At 43.0% G+C, this 12,961-nt stretch overlaps 1 non-coding gene across 1 annotated transcript; it reads left to right on the forward strand.

Annotated features, from left to right (window-relative positions):
* Nucleotides 1-750: 750 nt before the first annotated feature.
* On the forward strand, nucleotides 751-822 carry Trnaq-cug. The gene has a single exon. It is a non-coding gene; the product is annotated as a tRNA-Gln (tRNA).
* The last annotated feature ends 12,139 nt before the right edge of the window (nucleotides 823-12,961 follow it).

Raw genomic sequence — 12,961 nt, forward strand, 5'->3', positions numbered from 1 at the left:
TCGGTGGAGAGTCGACGTCGGGAATTCGTCATGGATAGTAGCTGGAGGCCCGCTCGGGCATCCTCCGTCACGTCGTATCGCTTAGGCCCGGCTCTTAGGTTGGCAGGCCTATCGTTGCGCGTTATGACGAGTGGGCTATTAAGGTGAAGTGAAACTCCCCTTAAATCAGTCGATTCGGATAAGACCATTTTTTTAAGGGTGTTGAACCGAATACGAAGTATACAAAGTGTATTATTCGAATTTCAGAGTGTCCGTAGGATATTAGATTTTAAAATTTTAGATATACTAGTCGTTCGATTTTTCAAATAAGACACATTTTTTTAAGGGCGTTGGACCAAATATGAATTATACAAATTTCATTATTCGAATTTCAGAGGGCACGTAGGATATTAAATTTTGAAATCTTAGATATACTAGTCGTTCGATTTTTCAAATAAGACAAATTTTTGTAAGGACGTTGGACCAAGTATGAATTATACAAATTTCATTATTCGAATTTCAGAGGGCACGTAGGATATTAAATTTGGTAGGTACTTTATATTAACAGAGAATTTATATTAACCCTTTGAGGACGGAGCTCTTTTGACATATGGGCGAAATTCATTAAAACGTACAGGCAATATTGGAACAAACGTCGGACGCATATATGCGGCGGTAGCCCGCAAAGGGTTAAGAAGTTTCATTTAAAAAATGTTTTGAGTAAGCGAGTCGGTAAGCTCGAGGATATCAAGAAGCTCCGCAAGCTCTCGAGGTCCCATGGTGTAATGGTTAGCACTCTGGACTCTGAATCCAGCGATCCGAGTTCAAATCTCGGTGGGACCTGACAGCTTTTTTTTTACACTCTCGAGCTTTCTTTATCGGATTATCAGTGGGAATATTTCACACGGGATGCTATTGGACATTGACTTTCACGACACTCGCGAGATATTCTCTCTAGCTAAGCGCAGAAAGTGATAAGGATGACTGATATGGATTTTTTTCCCCAATAAAAAAAGCTAAGGTTTCTCAAAACGATTATTTTCTTGAGAAGAAAAATTGATGTGAAATTGCAAAAAACGATTATTTTCTTGAGAAGAAAAATTAATGCGAAATTGCAAAAAACGATTATTTTCTTGAGAAGAAAAATTGACGTGAAATTGCAAAAAACGATTATTTTCTTAAGAAGAAAAATTGATGTAGTCGCTTTAAACTCTGTTTGCGCAATCTGACATTACTTTGGAAGTATTCGATCGCAGGATTTTCTTGTAATGCCCATTTTTTTTGAGTCAACCGACTGTTTTTCTTAGCGTAAGCCCATTGTTAAGTATACACTTGTATTCGAAAGCGTTCGAAAGATTTTTTTTTTTACAGAGTATCCATCCATGGGTCCCATATAATCTTGATGGGGCCTGGTCTACGGGGGCCTGTCGGAAAATTAGGCACGATTCTCAATAACCGTGCGATAACGGTACGGGAGATGAAGAAATAACACGAGAGGCGTTTCTTTCCCCACGACCTGAAACGGCCCAGACGTTAAGGTGAAGTGAAACCCCCCTCGAATCAGTCGACTCGAACAACACACTTTTTTTTTAACGGTATTGGACCGAACAGTCCGAAATTTTCATTAACTCACAATTCTCGACGTGTTTCATTTCACCTTAACACATTCGCGACCGGCAAATTGTTTCCGTTTCAAATACTAAGTACCGGCGAAAATAATGAAATTCTGAAACTGGTTGCCGCAAACGTGTATCGTTAAAGCGAGGATAAAAAAGATAAAATTTGTGCGCTGCCCAGGCTAACAATTAGCGAGCCAATTAAGCAGGACGTGATTCACGTAAGCGGCAATCAGCGGCAGGAATAGAATGTAAAATGACGTGAATTAACGTCAGCGGCAACCAGGAATAGAACTTGAAAAGACGTGAATTCACGTCAGCGGTCGCGAATGTGTCAAGATAACTGTCCGAAACTTCGGCGCATGACTTGTGAGCACCTAAGAATTAACCCGAGACATTCAAATTTGGATTTCTGAAACAAATTCATCTACTTAGTCTAGGTCAGAACCAACGTGACGTCGAGCTCTGAAATTTCGATCGATATACAATTATTAAAGGCTTCCGACATGAGAAACGAAAGTGTCAAGACAATTGTCCAACGATTTAGAACACGCTGGTAATCGAGAAACTCGCATTTCAACGAGAAAAGGGCAAAAAAGAATCTCTTACGCGGTTTTATTCTAAAACGAAGGTACCACGAGGTCTCGGAGAGGAAATTTAGTTGGCACTGAAATCACAGATGGCGCGGGGTGGCACTCCGCGGTCAATTAGGGCATCAGAAACCACGAATACAGGGGATTTCTGGAGGTTCACATCGATTACTTAATAATTATTGTACGGAAACGACATATAGAGTGTGCCACTTAGTACAATACCCAATACAATTCGACACAGCTGTCGATATAAATGCGAACGTCGGGGATGTAGGTATTTAATAGGATCTTTTTTTTACCGACGTCGATTAAGATTCTCGACGGGTTTCACTTCACCTTAAGGCAGTCCACGGGAGGCAAATCGACTCCTCGAGAACGGAGAGTACGTACCGGGAACAATGATTCTCGATCCCGTTGGAATGCAACTATCGCGGCCCACACGATCGATAGTGCAACGCGTGACCGTCGGTTAAGGCAGAACGGATTGCACCTTAACAAGTAGGACGCAACCGCTCGACCAATAACGTTTCCATTAAGAAGACTGGGACGTGTACAGGGCGAGTCCCACGTGCGCCTGTGTTCGGCACCCAGGGGGTTGTTCTTTCCTATATCATAGCTGTTGCTACCATGGTGTTGCCCAGAGTAATCGGGTGTGCTGGTAATCGTTAAAATGATTTGAATCGAAAATCAAGAACGTTTGAATTCGTTGCTACAATAGGTTATAACTGCCCAATTGTGTTAACGCAAATAGACAGTGACGTTTTCGGAAAGAGATACACGTGCGTCACGTGCGCTCGTGTTCGGCACCCAGGGGGTTGTTCTTTCCTATATCATGGCTATTGGTCCTACGGTGTTGCCCAGAATCATCGGGTGTGCTGGTAATCGTTAAAACGATTTGAATCGTAAATCAAGAACGTTTGAATTTGTTGCTACAATAGGTTATAACTGCCCAATGACGTTACCGCTAAATGGACAGTGACGTTTTCGGAAAGAGATACACGTGCGTCACGTGCGCCCGTGTTCGGCACCCAGGGGTGGTTTTTTCCTATGTCATGGCTATCGGTCCTACGGTGTTGCCCAGAGTCATCATGTGTGCTGGTAATCGTTAAAACGATCGAATCGAAAATCAAGAACGTTTGAATTTGTTGCTACAATAGGTTGTAACTGCTCAATGACGTTATCGCAAATAGACAGTGACGTTTTCGGAAAGAGATACACGTGCGTCACGTGCGCCCGTGTTCGGCACCCTGGGGGTTGTTCATTCTATTATCACGGCTATCGGTTCAACTGTGTTGCCCGGTGTCATCATGTATGTTGGTAATAGTTAAAGTGACTTGACTCGAAAATCTAGAACTATTGAAATTAACGCCTGGGGGCCTCCATAATCACATGCTGAAGATTCAAATGAAACGGGCCACCCAGTTTTGAAAAAAGTTTTATCAATTTTTTGACGTTTTCATGTATACGGAACACATCCTTTCAAATCACCTTAAAGGGACAGTGACGTTTTTAGAAAGAGATACACGTGCGTCACGTGTAGTCGCGTTCGGCACCCAGGGGGTTGTTCGTTCCTTTATCAGGCCTATCCCTTCAACGGACTTGGGATGGCTATGTGTCGATAATCTTATATGTGGTTTGAATCGAAAATCCCGAACAATTGAAGTAGTTACGTATTTCCTTAATAAAGGACGTAACAGGCAGCTCGGCCAATGACGTTATCATTAGGACGACCGTGGCCTTTCTGGAAAAGGCTCCACGTGCGCAGCGTTAACTCGTGTACGTCGTCCAACATTTGCTCGATCCATTATCATGGCTCTTTATTCGACACAATGGTAATCCCAAATGTCACGAGACATAAAAATCGGAACAATTGAATCTGTCGTTTGCTACGCTTTAATAAAACCGCAATTATTAACCCTGAAACGGAAATTGGGACATTTTGACCCAGTCATCGTATCATAAATTTGCAATCTGTTTCTTGGCCTTTGTCCGAAAAAAATGCATAATTTTTCTCGAAAAATAGAATCACACGAGCAGCGTGTTATTCCTTAGAGCCTCCGTAATCGCGTGTTAAAGGTTTAGATAATTTGGTGCACCTAGTTTGGAGAAACGTTTTATAAATATTTTCACTTTTTTGTATGCGCAAACAATACAAACGCAACGTGCGTTTGTACGCGATAATCCCGGATAACATATAAGCGAAATTTTAATAGTTTTCTCGAACATTTAGAGAAAACATCCGGAAAGGTCTTAGGTAATTTATCATTTCGGCAATACAAAAAATATTTAAGCAATATAGGAAACAGTGAAGCGAGGCAGGGAGCAAGTTTCACAGAGAGGGTAAAAATGTGAACTCGGGTACAAAGCTAGTATTAAATAAAGACGAAATCGTTTTTTTCATCTGTAAGTGCGCGCGAATCTCCGACTCTACCTAGTCGATTTATATTATTTTTTGTACAGATATTTTCCGTACGATTACTCTATTGCATCGAGAACTTTATCGGGACTCAATGATGTGAATTCGATTATATAGAATACTAGATGACCCCTATTTATAATAAGAGGAAGACGATCTTAGTAAATCAAGTCGATGAAAAAACCGTCATAAGAGTGCTTTCTTGTTTCCTGCGTGGAAACGGGAGGGAAAGCTAGTTCTGTAATAAATAAATCCAGTGGCTTACATTTATAACCATCTTCCATGGAAACGACTGTTCGCGACTTTAAGGACAGCAGTCGCGAAAAGCAAGGCCTTGTAAACGTGCGAAGTCCCGTTTAACAGCTGAGAGTTCCGCCGTTACCGTCCAGGGTTAATAACTGAAAAATTCGCCCGCTAAAGAGGAAGAGAGCCAATCGTTCCAAGTTTTACCCTACTTACCATTTCCGCGATTGTCCGCGCGGAAAAGTCGCTGAATCTACGTCGTGAATGGACGGACGTTGCGAAGCGCCGCGACGCAAAACCGTGCCGGGTTCTCCGTTTACGCGCGTTTTACGCGCGAGCCCCGGCGATGTCGTAACGGCGTTAATAATAACGGCGCCTCCGTTACCGAGACCGGCGAAACGGTGGGAAGCGCAAAGCCACATTGTTTAAAGTTATCTCCTCGGGATGTACTATACAGGTAGTCGAAGTTCTTTCAAGATGTAACGTTTCGAAATTTCGTACATAGTTGTGTTTTTACTTCCATTTCTGTGGTTTTACTTTCCACAGTATTTTAACCATGTCCTTGTAGTAATTGTAACAAAATTATTTACCTCTTCATGTAGTTATTATTACCATTTCAAATAATAATCACTCCTGCACTTTTTTCGCGCAGCGCCATGGATGCAGTCCCTATTCGCAAGGTTACATCTCCCATTCCATGTGGTCAATTACGCCATTTGTGTGGTTTTACTTCCCACGATATTTTAACCATGTCCCTGTAGTAATTGTAACAAAATTATTTGCCTCTTCATGCAGTTAATATTACCATTTCAAATGGTGATAACTGCTGCACTTTTTTCGCGCAGCGCCATGGATGCAGTCCCTATTCGCAAGGTTACATCTCCCATTCCATGTGGTCAATTTCACCATTTGTGTGGTTTTACTTCCCACAGTATTTTAACCATGTCTGTGTAATAATTGTAACCAGATTATTTACCTCTTCATGCAGTTAATATTACCATTCTAAATGGTGATCACTCCTGCGCTTTTTACGCGCAGCGCCATGGATGCAGTCCCTATTCGCAAGGTTACATCTCCCATTCCATGTCGTCAATTTCGCCATTTGTGTGGTTTTACTTTCCACAGTATTTTAAACCATGTCCCTGTAGTAATTGTAACGAAATTATTTTCCTCCCTGTTCAACCCTGGTCCCGCTGTCGCGGCGCCGTCGCCGATCCTTCCGACGTGACGGCTCGCGACGGTGGCGTCGCCTTTATCGTAATCGGGCCAGACTTCCTGGTAGAAGCCGACCGGTGCCGCGGGGAGGATCGCCGTTCCGAGAACGTCCTCGCGGCACCTCGAGGACGGTAATACCCCGCGACGGCTTGTACCTGTCTATCCTCTGTACGCGCACCTACACAAGTGACATCCGTCTATTCGGATCTTACACTCGCGGCGAGCGCTTTGTAACGCAAGGACGCGCCAGCGCCGTCTCGCATATAGATTTATCCCCGTATCGAAACCACATGCTAACGAGTCCTCCTCGTGGCGATCTTATGAACGCTTCTACTTTCCATTCCACTGCGCGAAATTTTACTTTATTATTTCATATCAGGGATCCGCGATACCTGATTAGCGTCGATACGACATCGCTTGCATCGGACTAGAACCAACATGTCGTGGTCCGTGAACGTTATCGCTCTTTTACGCTCCTCAGAGGCTCAGAATCGAACATGAAGAGTTTCAGGACCTAGCTCGAACAATTTGGAACACCGTAGAAATGGAATATTATAGTCAGATGGGAAAATATGGAAAATACTTTGACCAACGATTGCAAGAGAATGCTGGCTCGCCTCGGAGCCAACGCGTGTCTGGAGCAAAAATTTAGTTCCAGCTAACCGTCACAGATGGCGACGTTGGTCCTAAACAGTCGTTGGAATAATAAAATCACGGGATTTCCACAGTTTTACGTCGATCTCTTTATCATTACGTTACCGAAATGACCCATGGAACGCTTCATTTCGTATCATGCTCAACGTAGACTCTAAAAGACCAATATAAATACAATTGTCGGTAACGGGACGCGCCAGGTTATGTTACCCCTTGAGTATTCAAAATGACGTTGCCACCGAAAAGGGTATAGATGAATTTTAACACGTTCAACCCGGCGCATTTTTTGCCGCGAGATGAAAGCAATGCCTGTGAACCACCGGTGGTTCAACGCCGGGTTGAACGTGTTAATTTACCGCCCTGGATTAAATTTCTCAGCGGCTTTCGTATCACCTTATGCGGAGGAAAGGTGAATCCACGTGACGTGGCGGATCCTCACGGGAAAAGTCCCTCGAATGATAGCACTCCACGTGATGGTTTCATCCTCGTGCGGCGCGTTTCCGACGGAGAGATAATTGCGCGGGGCGGCCAGACATCATTGCGGAAGAAGACGTTGCGGCGGCAATTAACCGTTCGCACAATTCCCGGCCGATAATTGAAAATTAAGCTCCGGAGCGCACGTGCGCGCGCACACCGCACGGATAAGGCACGTGCCTCGGCGGCCCGCGATTATATTCCGCCTCGCGCAATAACGTGAGCGGTTAACGGCGTATACGTGTACGCCGATCCGAGTTATCCCGGCCGAGATGCGCTTCCCAGTTTGCGTTATGCAAATCGGCTCGCTCTCTTTCTCCGGGCGAGTGCATTTGCATCTACCAACAGCGAAGGAGCGAAATACTTTTCGCCGCTCGCCCGAGGGAAATCGCGGCCCGGCGGTCGCACTTGGCGCAGGTTGCACCCCGCGCCAAGTGCATTTCGGTGCACCTCTACGTTCACACGTTTCCACGTAGGCGGATGCCGACGAAATGGCGGTGGAATTAGAATCTACCCGAGCATCATCGATCTGCGTTGAACTCCGCACTGGATTGTGTGCAAGTGACCCAGTCAATGTGTGGCGCAACGTCAGGTGCATCGCGCGGTTCGTCGTTTTCTGTTATTCCGAGGTGTGCATGTCTATTGTGCCCGTAATTATGAAAGTGGTCTAAGTCGTATATTTTTTGTTTCGAAATTACATTGAATTAATTTCATTTGAAATAATGTGGCGTGAAATAACTGATAAACTCATTTTTTTTTTTTCAATTTTGACTTAGACTACTTTCATAATTATGGGCACAATTGTTGGAAGTGGTCTGTGGCTATTATCGGTGTTTTTAGGGTGGGGTGCAAGGAAGAAGAGGTACTGGGACTGGTGACCAAGGATAGCATTGCTGATAAGGCTTTTGTTCTTAGTGTGGCAACTATTACGTCGATGCGTTGGTTTTTTGTATTGCGAAGTATGCATGCAGATTGTTGGCAGCGGTTTGGGCTTTGTTAGTGAATTTTAGGTTGGGGGTGCAAGGGAAAAGAGATATTTGAATTGTTGAGAAAGGATAGCGTTGCTGATAAGGTTTTGCCCTTCCTGCGGCAACGATTACCTCGATGCGTTGTTTTTTATATCGCAATGTATGTATGTATGTATGTATGTATGTAGATTGTTGGGAGAGGTCTGGCGGCACCGATTACGTCGATTCGTTGTTTTTTGTATCGCGAAGTATGTATGTAGATCGTTGGAAGAGGTCTGGCTATTATCGGTATTTTTAGGTTGGGGTGCAACAAAAAGGAGGCATTTGAACTGATGACAAAGGATAGCATTGCTGATAAGGTTTTGCCCTTTCACCGCCAACAATTACATAGATGCATCGTTTTATATATCACGAAGTATGCATGCAGATTATTGACAAAGGTCTGATTTTTGTCAGTGTATTTTATTAGGTAGAGGATGTAAGGGAAAAGAGATATTTGAACCGTTGACAAAGGACAGCATGATAGAGGATAAAGACATCCGAGGTGCACTTTTTTTGTTGTCTAACATCTGAAACTGCATATGGGGAGCCATAGATATTTCTAACACGCTAAAAACTGTTTCCCCACGTGATACGCGATCCAAGGAATTATCACTACGCGTTTAGATGCACTTATCTCCGGTGCAACGTGGTGCCCACCCTATCCCCATAGATACGCGTGCAACTTAGTGCATTCCCTCCCTTCGATAGGCGAAGTTGCAACAAGCGCAAGCAAAAGAGCGAATAGTCTTCAAGAAGCATAATTGCGAACGGTATCGCTGCATATATTTCACATTCCCGGTGTACTTCAGGTCTTTTCTCTTTCTCTCCGTAAGTGCAGTAGCGATGATTACGAGTGAGCAAGGAAGTACTTTTCCCGAAGAGTGGGAGATTACTCAGAGATATTACCCAACATGCACGGCTTAAGGAACCTGGGGGAAGGATATCAAGGATTTCGTGCACGGGGAGGATTATCAGGATTCTCCCCGTAAAAATGGCAAGGATACTTATGGAGACACGGGATATACATTTATACCTATTACCACTACTTATGCATTTACTTGCATTCAGACGGGAATTATCATATTCGCACGAAGAGACACTGGACTCCTGATAAAAGGAAGCCAGCGGTTTCAGGAAATTGCATATTAAACCATAAGTTATGGATTTCTTACGTGCAATGTCCTCGTAGAGAAGTGGGATGGAAATTGGAATAGATATAGAGGGGGAGATTGAGATTCAGATTGAGATTGGGATTTGTTGATAAGACCAAGAGTATGACTTTATATTCACCGTTAAAAAGGTTTTATGATCTAGGATCGGATTCGTTGAAAGTTTAATTCAGACGCGGTATATATTAATATAATAACATTTTCAAATTATAATGTTATAAATGTGGAACATTTGTATATTTGTTCTCCTACATAATTGAGATTCAGATTGAGATTGGGATTTATTGATAAGGCCAAAAGTATGACTTTATATTCACCGCTAAAAAGATATTATAATTTAGGATCGGTTTTGTTGAAAGTTTCATTCAGCCACGGTATGTACTAGTTTAACATTTCCACATTGGTTTTCCTACATAATTTCAGAAAATCATAACCTAATGTTATTAAAGTATAAGTTTCTTTAGAAATTCATAATGAATATAGACTGATTTACTTAGAAGACATCAAATTGATAATGTTACCATAACCTTTTGTATTAACGGTGGCTGAACTTCATGAATATTTTTAACAAGAATATTAGAATCATTGCCAACCCAAGCAACGGGTTTAACAAGATATTCTGGCGAGGTAAACAAGAATAACTATGTCAGATAGAAACAATAAAAATAAGAACGAATTAGAATTGTAAAAATGCATCTTACAATTATTGTCTGTATCTAAAATAGGTATATAATAATTGCACCTTGAGAATCCCTTATCTAATATTTTCCGTTCCACTGTAATTTTCGTCGTTTGCATTTAGGATAATTATTTATTATTAGAAAATGCCACCGTAAGAATCTCTCTCTAATTTTGTTCTATTTTCTAATTCGTTCTTATTTTTATTGTTTCTCTCTGATATGGTTATTCTTGTTCACCTCGGCAGAATATTTTGTTCAACCCGTTGCTTGGGTTGGCACTGATTCTAATTCTGAAGCGCATTTTACGCGTCTAGATACTTTTCCCGGTGCATTACGTGCAATCCAAGAAAACGGAGGTACAAACGTTCCGTGCAAATCTCGGCGCAATTCGGTGTTACTCGGTAGGTGCAATTTGCACCAAGCGCGAGTAAAAGGGCGAGTGCAGCAAGTGCGAGAAGGATAATCTCGACTGGTATCTCGGCGCGTGTAATGTGCGTGCAACTGCCCTGTGCCGAGTGCATCTCGATGCATTTCCCTTCTCTCTCGCTGTATTACTGGCGACTGCGAGCGAGTGCACTTCGCTACGCACCAAGAGCCAGCTTAAGAAAAAAAAAAAAAAAAAAGACACTTGCACTTTTAGCAGAGGATAGCAAGGCCGATAAAGTTTTGCCCTTACCGCAGTAATAACTGCCCTAACAAAAAAAATCTTTGCAATTCTGTCGAACGTAGATGTAACCATAGGAAAATTAGTTTAGAAAAAGTTAAGTTAAGCAAATGAATTCGTAACAATAGCGAATAAATGATCGATGTATGTTCGTGATCGTTAGAAAAGAATCCTACATAGAATTTCATGATCGTCATATGACGAGGAAAATTGATTTGCCAAACAATTTGCAGGCCACTTGCTGCATGAAATGTCTGCACTATACGTACGCATATAAAATAATAAATTTGACGAAAAATTTGCGGTAAATTCGTCACGCCAACTACTTCAATGGAAGTCTTGAAGTTTCCGCAGTTGAGGGTACACGTGCGGAATTGACTGCCCTACGCTTTTCATGAGAACTGCAAACACGTGTAGATATCATTTAGTCGCCTATCTCAGACGCCAAAAATCTTGAAGAAATTTAAAATGAAATTTTTCAGTTTTCAGTGAAACAACTTTCAGTATAAATTAAAAAACACGAGTAATCTCTTCAAACTCGGTTCAAACATATACATCACGCTGCGCGATACCATATGAAATCTCCTCGCTGCACCTACCCGAGGGCGAATTCGAAAAGAGCTACACTTTTGCACCAGAACGCGTAAAAATGCAACTGCACTTATAACCACAACAGTTTGTCATCACATCCGATAGTCCTCGCGCCAAACTTGGCTTTCGTGCTAATGTACAAATCTACCCTAGATGCAAAAGTGCAGCTAACCCGAAGAGAATCTAACGAATGCATCGCGCTTCCGGTATCGCAGGCGCGTGCGGATGCATCAGCGATGCAGCTGCGCCGGTGCATCCGATAAGAGATAGAGAGAGAGAGAGAGAGAGAGAGGAGTCGTCCGCGCTGGCGCCCCATAACTAATAAGAACGCGCCGGGGCCGAGGTTAACGCCATTGCTAGGTGTTACCTTATAATGAGAATGCACCCGTAACGCGGTGCAACCGCGAGTGGCCCGCGATAAGAGGGATCGATCGCCCGTTCGATGCACTCGCTCCGGCCCGGCCGCAACCTTGGGCCCGACTGGGCCCGACTGGGCCCTAGTGGGTCCGACCTGGCCTGACCAAGCCCGACCAGGCCCGACCAGGCCCGACCGGGCCCAGTCGCTGGCGCCTCTGCAACGACCCGCAGCATAAGAATGCACTTATGCGCTCGAATGCATTAATCATCGCGCCCCTACTCCCGTCCGCGATTTCTGGACGCGTGCTAGCGGCCGGCGGGTAATTTTCCGTCGATTACCGCACGCAATCAGCGTGCGTGCACGCGGTTTCGGGACATGCACAGCTTCTAATGCACCAGGTGGCAGAGCGGTTTCACTCGGTTCCCTTATTCCATTTCTTTTATTTACACTATATTATGAATATGAAATTTGTATCTTTGATGTGAAACTTCTTTAGGGATTTTTGGAAATTGGAATTATGCCAAGGCTGCGTGAGACCGGAAGTGAAACGTTGGGAGGGGAACGTTCTAGTGGAGGCTATTTCTTCCTTTTTAAATATTAAATCACAATTGGATGTTGCTAAAGAAACGTTAGTTGTTACGGAAGTGTCGTTCTGTCCAGCCGTTTTCTATGTTTTTCATTTTATAGTGTTTTCGGGGGCTGTATGTTTATCTACTGCGTAAATATTTAATTTTTGGACGTTATGCATTTATCTCTTAGTCTCGGGTGCAATTAGCTTACGTGCACGCGGTTTTTCTCGGTTATCAACTTTTTCTTTACCTTTTATTTGCCCCTTGTTATCCTGGGTGTCTTTAACCCGTTATACGTGCACTGAGAAAAAAGAGTACTTGACAAACAAATATATACTGTTGACATATACATTATGTATAATTGCAGGAAATAATTATTTTTCCGAGAAGAGGAATTGACGTTATCGATTTAACGAATCTTTCATTTACTCAATCTGACATTTCTTTGGATTTCTTTGAAACGCAGAATTTTGTCTTGCCGCTGTCTCTGTGTCGATCAACTTTTTTTCTTTTTCTCAGCGTGTGATAACACGTGGGACATTTTTTCCTCGGGATTCATTCAACAGGATTTAAAAATGAAATCGCAGGTCATCTTTAGTAATTCATATGAGATCACGCATCCGAAGTTCGGCATTTTCATACGGTTGGCTTATTCGCGAGATAAAATGTAATGAATCATACTGAAACCATATTCTCTTGACATACTTAAACGGTCGTTAGCATATCCTTG

Source organism: Orussus abietinus, unplaced genomic scaffold (assembly GCF_000612105.2).
Source record: "Orussus abietinus isolate OABI.00-Male unplaced genomic scaffold, Oabi_2.0 scaffold135, whole genome shotgun sequence".
Classification (NCBI taxonomy): domain Eukaryota; kingdom Metazoa; phylum Arthropoda; class Insecta; order Hymenoptera; family Orussidae; genus Orussus; species Orussus abietinus.